Here is a 9,284-nt window from a genome sequence, read left to right on the forward strand (position 1 = left end):
CCACCGTTACTAGCACCACGAGATGCACTTTCAAAAAACGTGCTGCGTTGTGTTTTGGTGGTTTCTACGTTCATGGTATGTACTAGTGTAGGAATTTGGCCACGGGAGGCTGGGCCACTCGGGAGTTGGTTCTGGGCCGCATCTGGCCCGCGGGCCGCCATTTGATTAGGTCTGGCCTACGTTATTTCCCCCCTGTGCAATTCCAGTCTCACATCTCACAGCACATCGGCATTAACAAATACCGGAAACAGACCTAGGGGCCCTTGAGCAAAGAGGGCCCTCAGTGACAACAATTTAAAATAATATTCTTTTTTTTAACTTTTTTTTCCGGGCACTCATCATACATTGTTTTAAATTACACTCACTCTTCACCATAAATAACACAGCTTTTCTATAGGGTCAAATTAATATATTTTCTAAACCGTCTCTGTACTGTCGGTCTCACTATGTATGCGCTCAACGTTATTACTACGCGGCAGCGGTGTATAGCCGAATCACAGCCCCACCCTCACTCATGTCACATTTTGTCACGTGAGCTGAACACATTGATGATGCCGGTAGCAGCCAAACGCCCAGCTGCGAAAAGAAAGAAAAAGAAGAGAGAGTGGCGGCTGCATTAAAAAATGTCCCAACAATAAATAACTTTTTTCAAAAAAGCAAAAAGTGACGAAATAGGCCAGCAACAACCACAAGGAACAATGGCGGCAGTCACGGAGGATGTTGTTGAGCTAGCGAGCAATGTTAGCCTCTAGCCTTGGATTTTGATGACCTAATTTTCAAAGAGAAAGGCAAGGAAGAAACACTTCTCTCACACACACACATTCTCTCTCTCTCTCACACCCACACACTCTCTCTCCCTCTCACACACACACACACTCACACACACACACACACACACACACACACACACACACACACACACACACACACACACACACACACACACACACACACACACACACACACACACACACACACACACACACACACACACACACAATATCTTCCATCACATATACTGATCACTTAGTTGAGCAACCACGCAATTTCACTACCTATTTTACTTTTGTAACTCTCAATGTGACTAATAGAACTCCTTGTGTACGTGTACAGCCAGCCAGTCATATGTTGGCATTAGGTGGGGTGCTGCTCTGAGGTTTTGAGTGATATTAGCTAGGTCTTCTTGAGCCATACACTGTCTTGAGATCTTATCCATTGTGTCTTTGTCTTGTGATTTCTGACTGAAAGGGCAAAAGGCTAGACCAGGGTCTTCAACTAAATTCAACGAGGTCCAGTTAGAGAAAATCTCCCCGTGCAAAGGTCCGGAACATCAAAATGTCTAAGTTACTTTATGAATTAGTGTGATATTGAAGTGACCTGTAGCTTTATCAACGTCTGCATGTAATCAACAACTGACTGCCAATCAAATAAAGAAAGTACAATTCATAAACAACAATATTTATTGTCAATTAACATTGAACTACACAGATATACAGTAAATACTGTGGATATGTGTAATGTTCCTCTCGGGCTGCATTTAAAAATAAAATAGAGAAAATAAATAAAATGGCTGTTGAAAATATGTGCATCTTAAAAGTGCTTAATTTTAGATAAATAAAATAAAGTGTAGCAGCAGCTTGAGTTTTCCTTTTTCTTTGCTAACCGTTTCACATCATGACCTAACTGTTTCAGCCGATTATAGAACAATATCAGTCTTTACATCATAACAATTGAACAGTTTTAAAGTTTCTCTTTCTTTCCCTCTTATATTGCAGTCCCCCACTCACTTTGTTTTGTTCAGTGAGAGAATTGAGCTCGAGCTTGTCCTGCCAGGAGTTGAAATCTGGGCTGCGATGGTGTCAGGGCCATTCTCACACACACATGCAGGTGCTCATTGGTTAGCCTGCGCTGGAACGATATCTAGTTTTAATTTTGATCCTGGTGGACTGATCATATTGGGCTCTGAGACTGCTTATTTTGTGTGACCTCAGTTCTAACTTGAGAGGGAATGTTTGGTCAAACACTTTGTGTTTTGTCTCATAGTGGCGTTTTGGCACTTTTAATGAGCGCCACGGTCTCTGAACGAATGAGACACACTGGTTCTGTGCTCCCAGTGGGCAGGATGAGCATGAATGAGTCCACTCAGGGTTAAAAGCTCTGTTCTCACCGTCCACTTTCCTCTTCTTGGAGAGCGCCATGTGTAATTATGTGTCTCTCCCTGTCTGCCGCTAACACGCCTGTTCACTCTCCTCTCCGCTTCTCTCCCTGTATCGCTAATTATTCTCTTCACTCACTTTCCTCTCCGCTTCTCTCTTAGAGATGGGCGAGTCCTGATTCATTCGGATCATCAACCCGGATCCTAGAAATGAGCTGGTCGTGACGAGTCTCCCCTCTCCATAACCCGAGTCCTTTGAGTCCTACACCTTGTACAAATTAAAACTATAAATTGCGTCACTCGCTACTCTCTTTATAACATGTAAAATAACATTACAACATACCCCAGTCCATCTGCCTACCCTTTAGCAAGTAGGATAGCTTCCAGAAGTTATCGTTTGGCTCAGGGAAGGGGACGCGGATCAGTGAAACTTCCTGCAGACTCGTGGGGACTCACGGCCGGGGCCTTAGAAAATTCAGAGTCAAGAATAGGAACACTCCATGGTTTACTAGAGAACTATCGGATCTAATTCATGATCGTAATAAGCAATGGTCCTTAGCTAGAAAGTCTAACACTAGTGATGACTGGCTTCTTTTTCGTGTCCTCAGAAATAAATGTTCAGCCCTTATTAAAAATCTAAAGCTGATTACTATCTGAGCTTAACCACTGATTGTTTTAATGACCATTCTAAGTTCTGGAAAACAATTAAATCACTTCAGAACAAGAAGGTTTCTAGTTTCCCAAAAAAACTGAAGGTCAGTGATTCTTTTATTTCAGATTCAGATGGTATGGCTAATGCTTTCAATGCTCACTTCAAAAAGGCTGGTCACATTTTTGATGAGCAAAGTCATGACTCTCTAAATGGTCGTACTCACAGCCCTAGTCAAGAGATGAACTCCCCTCTTTTTGATTTAGCTTATTTCTCGGTCTCTGAAGTCTTACAGGGTTTGCACTCAATTGATCCTAAAAAGTCTGCCGGGCCTGGCGGCCTCGACCCGTTCTTTTTAAAAATTGCAGCTCAGATTATAGCACAACCAGTAACTGATATTTTTAATCTCTCCCTGTCCACTCACACACTGCCAGCTGTGTGGAAGCAAGCTCTGGTATCGCCCCTCTTGAAAGCTGGTGATCCCACAGAGTTAAATAACTATCGTCCTATCTCAAATCTTTCTGCGTTATCAAAGATTCTTGAGGCCCTAGTTTCTACTCAGCTAAAACTTTTTTTAAATTCACACAACATCCTTAACCCTATGCAATCTGGATTCAGATCAAAGCACAGTACTGTGACAGCCAGTCTGAAGTCTTAGACGATATTAAGGCTGCTTTGGATAACAAATCTGTATGTGTTGCATTGTTTATAGACCTGGCCAAAGCATTTGACACTGTAGATCACCACATTATGTCTAATGTTATGTTGATGTCTCGTTTCGGTCATAAGGCCATTTGCTGGTTTCAGAGTTATCTAACCGACCGTACTCAATGCGTCAGGTTGGGTAGTACTGTCTCTGACCCTGTCACCTTGAAGAAGGGAGTTCCACAGGGCTCTATTTTGGGGCCTTTGCTCTTTTTATTATATGTAAACAATATTTGTAATCAGATGCAATTTTCTACCTATCATATGTATGCTGATGACACTATTGTATATTCATGTGCTCCTACTCTGGATATGGCCATTTCCAATCTAAAATCTGACTTTATCACGCTGCAGCATGCACTTCTTGATTCCAAACTGCTTTTGAACAGTAAGAAAACCAAAGCAATGCTTTTTTGCTCCCAAGTCAGCGTCCTCTTGCTTCTCCATTGACACCCTTGATGGCGTCTCTGTTGAGTTTGTCGATACCTACAAATATCTGGGCTTTTGGTTGGACAGTAATCTCAACTTCAAACACCATATTGAAGTTCTAACTAAGAAATTGAAATTCACTCTTGGCTTCCTTTACAGACTTAAATGTTGTTTTTCAACTTCATCCCGTAAAAGGTTGGTCTCTGGCTTATTCCTGTCCCCAGCTGGACTACGGTGATACCATTTATAGATTTGCCTGTCCCACTGTTTTGGCCAAACTTGACCCACTCTACCATGCTGCACTGCGTTATATATCAAATGCACCCTATAGGACTCACCATTGCAAACTGTATAGCCTAACTGGATGGTCCTCACTTAGTATGCGTAGGATGCAGCATTGGTTTTTATTAATGTATAAAGCCATTTTAGGAAAGCTTCCACTGTACATATGTGCCAGATTTGCTCCAGTTTGTGACTCTTACAACCTCAGATCCAGTGCCTGGATACGGTTCCAGGTTCCTGCTGTGCGGACTGAGGCTGGGAAAAGGAGTCTTTTTTATTATGGTCCTTGGTCCTGGAATGACCTTCAATCACGCCTCAAACTGAGGGCACTTGTCTCAATAGCATGTTTTAAATTAAAGTTGTCTGAAGTCCTTACCACCAGCTGCTCTTGCAGTAATAAGTAGTGCCCCTTTCGTACTGTCCTAATGTGCACAATGTAGTGACTGCTTTTTTTATCTTTGTTATGTTCTCTGTATTTTATATGTTTGTGTTATGTGTTATGTGTAACGTTGCTGCCTTCTTGGCCAGGTCAGCATTGCAAATGAGATTCTATCTCAATGCTTTTATCTGGTTAAATAAAGGTTAAATAAAAAAATAAATAAACACATTTTAGGGGGTGTGGCCAAAAGTGGGGAGTCAGGATTTGCGAATCTCTGAGTCTGCTGTTGACTCGTGCATCACGACGAGTCTGCTGGATCTCTGGATATGCTGCTACGGTAGAACCGGCCCTGCCTTTCAGTACCTCTTCTTTCAATGAAAACACATGTGACGCTACATTTATAATATATCTATATATGATATGTGCTACTGCTGCATCCACCCTAACTTCTTGCAGATGCTATTATTGTTTAGTCTCTTCGTGTCTCCTCAAACTCCCAAACCATGGCTGTGAGTGCCAGCAGCTCCTCAAAGGACGCTCGTTGATTGGTCGGACACGGGCTGCTTCCCTTTATATACAGTCTATGGCTGCTTCACAACGTTCACAACACAAACACATTACTTGAATCCTGACAAGATTCAGATTATTTTGTGATCCACTGATTCTGCTAGATTCCAGCTGCAAAGTAAACTCTGGCCGCCAGTGGCGTGCACAGACATTTATAGGGGCAGGTGCTCAAGAGAAAAAAAGGGCACCTTCTGAGTCGTCGTGGCGGTCGCCCGCGCGCGAAGCGTGCGTGCACCGAAATTGTGCGCGAAAATGTGCCGGATAATGGCGGATTTTGTTAGTTTCTTTTCGGTTTTTGGTTACTCCTTCCATCTCTCCCTCATTTTGGTCATCATCAGAGAGCACTGTTTCTGAACATGGTGCTGCTCTGGACTCTGACATGTCTGCCTCATCTGTGTCTGGCTCAGAGATATTTTCTATGGATTTGTCTCCCTCATCTTAGATGGACTATTGCAGGACAGCAGGGGGCTGCTTCCCTGAGCCTGCTGTAGCTGCCTAGAATACAAACAATATAGAATATGATGTTTATTTCAATTATTTGGGTAAGGCAATGCAATGCATGCCAACATTAAGACTCACCAGACTTTAACTGTCATGGCCAAAATTCAACACCCTACCACTAGTTGTTGTTTTTTTTGTCATTTGGCAAGTAGCTTCATGTCTGATTTAGTATCACCAAAGCACTTAGTGTGGTTAAAATAAATTGTGGGCCTCTCAATAAAATTATATTATTATTATTATTATTATTATTATTATTATTATTATTATTATTATTATTATTACTATTATTATCACAGTTCAAATCTGAGCATGAAAGGGCTCTAGACAGACAGTGTGTCCCTTAACATGACTCTGGCCTTTCTTCTTCATCTTCATCATTGATGATGGGTAAGGGTTCATCAGGCACATCTGCATCCTCATCTTCCTTGCTGGTAGGCTCAGGCTGCTTTACCCAGGACAGCAGAGAGCTGCTTCCCCGGGCTGCTTGTAGCTCTCTTTGTTTTTCTTTTCTTATCCTGTCTCTCTTGGCATTATTCTACAAGTGGTAAATGCAAATGAGCTAAATCAATGTACTGCTCTGCTGTGCATGATAATTAAGGGTTAATCTCCGAGAAACATTTAACAGCAGCATTACTGTAAACCTATAAGGTTGCTACTACTTATATTGTACTTTCTGAGGCATTTTTACTTTGCTTGAGTATTTCCCATTTCAATACATTTACTTTTACTCCACTACAATTATTTAAAACTTTAGTTAGTTACTATGTAGATTGTGATTAAGATTATTACAACACATACATTCAATCACTTCAGCCCTAGCATAATGACGCATTGTGAGCGTGTAGATCTGCTATTTTCAAAAGTGCACAACGAGACTAAATGGATGGATGCAAGAAAAGAAGTGAAGTTATAGTTTAGTTTGGCATCTGATTTAGGGGACTAAACAATACACTCGTTGTATTTGTTACCTGGTGGTTACTTACTTGGTCGTCACTAGGGCACTTTTAATCGTGCCGCTGCACCACACACCCGCCGTGGCCTGTCTGACTGAGAGCAGGGAAGGGAGGGGCTGCAGCCAGGGCACGTACGGGAGTGCCGCGGGGCACGTGTGGGGATGTCTGACAAAATTACAACGCGCATGTGGGGCATTGCTGTATATATTAGAAGCTTTTAATCCAGAATTGATCGATGTTACCATACAGTACACTGTAAAAAAAAAAAAAAAAAAAAAAAACTGTAAAAAACGAACTTTCAAAAGGGCACATTGCTGTCCAGAGGGCAAAACGGGCAGGTGCCCAAGCACTGCCTAGAGTCTACGTGTGCACGTCTCTGCTGGCCGCTCCAGTTGGATTTCAAAGTGTGGAAGTGGTGTGCAGAATCCTTGCTACTTCTAGTGGAGCGCTTTGGTCCACAACATGAGAGATAAGAAATCAAAGATTTCACTATTTAACTGATATGATTTGTAAATATTCATAACCATTCTTGATCAAACATTTGTACAAAGTGAGTCACTATTTCATGTTTAAAATTGCAAACATAATAAAAATACTTTATATAAACTTTATTTACTCTATCAAAATCATATTGGAGTTTTCTTACTGCAAAAAAACGTAAGAAAAAAGCATTTAAAACATGTTAATAAAGGTTTCAAAAAAAAGCCTTCAAAAACGTTTCAATTAAGCTTTGAAAAAATGCCTTCAAAAAAAGTGTTGATAAAGGTTTGAAAAAACGCCTTCACATGTCTTTATAAAGGTTTGAAAAAACGCCTTCAAATGTGTTTATAAAGGTTTTGAAAAAGAAACAGATATTACCAGGTGGCAGCGGTTGCCTAGCAACTGTTGCAAAGCTGCGGTCGTTGTGTGGGTGGCGGGGCTTAGCGATCGCTCGCTGCTTCAATCTATGGCGTCACGTTCTAGATCACTTGGCCCTTGAGTTTAGAATGACGTAGACATATCTTCCTGCAGATAGAAGCAGCTTCTGCTGTCAGACAGTCACTTTGAGACCAGTTCCTTCAAAGTTAGTACAGTAGTCCACACAGCATTGCAAACAATCCTCATTATTCTCTGAATATCAGGATATCTAAAAATAATTCAGATTGTTTTTTAAATTGCTAAATATTTAAAAATAATCACCATAAATTGTTCAGTTGCTAGATATTTAAAAAGTAATCAATAACAGTATTGTTTAAATTGCTGGTTAGTGGGTTAATACAGTTGTAATGGCCATGAACAGCCAACAGACAGAGGCAATGCCAGAGCTCAGAGTGACTCTGTTTCCTATTGTTGAGCCCTTTGTTCAAGGGGTGACAGGAGATCAGTGGCTTCTGTTAAGGTCAGGCAAACCTGATGATGCCACCTTAATCGTGGTGGCAGACCTTGTTGTCGAGGTTGTAACGTCCCTAACTAAGGCCATTTTGGCTGCTTGTACGGGCATGAAGACGTCTGTCTCTGAGGAGAGCATCAGGTCCAGCCTGGGGGACGCGCTCTCCCAGAGTATCGCCCAAGCTCTGGACCTTGCGAGCCAGGTGGAGGACGACAGCATGGAGCTTTGTGCAGCTGTCATTAGCAAAGAGGTGGCAGAGAGCGTGAACTCTGCCCTCTCTACCCCGATGCACACTGCTGAGCGCGTCATTCGCCCCCGCAGGCTCAACATTATGGTGGGCCACATCTGCACAATGCTGAAGGCCTTTGCCGGAAAAATGAGAATTAGGAGAAGCCAACGTAGAACACGTCAAAGAAAATTAAGTCCCGCCCCCCTGGAGAAACCATTGGTGGATAACGAGGAGCCCAGAGCTGAGTCGCCGGTCTCAGTGGTGTCCTTACTAATAGGAGTCCAGGAGCAGAGTTCCTCAGGGGACTCAGTGATTGACATCCGCAAACAAAAATCCGTGGAAGAACTCATTGACCAGGAGCTGAGAAAAATCACCGATCCTGTCCTGGACGATTTGCCTGACCAGGTTTATGCTCTGCTGCAAGAGGAGTGCTCTCTGGAGATCGCCAACACCGCGATGGGCATCACAGCCCTTCTGACCCAGCAGGAGGAGAATCAGGAGAGGACGCATGCTGGCAAGTCCACCAGTCAACACAAACAGGAGACCAAATGCAAGCAGGGCGTAAAGCTGAGGGTGAAGAAATGCTTGGCAAAGCGTTTTGCCAAAGCTTGGATTCATCGCATGGTGGTAAAGCTTAAAAAGAAATTCCACCCAGAGCCCAAAGCTGAAACTACGAAGTCCATGATGTCACTGATGAGCGGCGTAAGTGCTCTTCTCATGACTGAGGGAGGGGAAAAGGGAGGGAAAGAAATTAGTGTCTTTAAAAGGTTCAAGGACTTCTCCAGTGTCAAGCATTTAGTATTTATTGAGGCACTCAGCGACATGTTGTACAGACACATTGCTAGTGGTATGTCGCACAGTGACTTCCCAGAGCCTGTCAGGCACTCGTCCGTCAGGACGTTGCTCGTTCCTCAGGTGCATGCCAACATGTACGCGGAGATCCGCAAACAGGCGTGGCGTTTCGTGTCGCTGATGAGCTGGTTTGTGAACACTCAGGTCGCCACCCAGAGTCAAAGGGTCCAACAGGCCATAATGGGGCCTGAGGCTCCGTTCCAGTCAGAGGCCT

This window comes from Pseudochaenichthys georgianus, chromosome 17 (assembly GCF_902827115.2).
Source record: "Pseudochaenichthys georgianus chromosome 17, fPseGeo1.2, whole genome shotgun sequence".
Lineage (NCBI taxonomy): Eukaryota > Metazoa > Chordata > Actinopteri > Perciformes > Channichthyidae > Pseudochaenichthys > Pseudochaenichthys georgianus.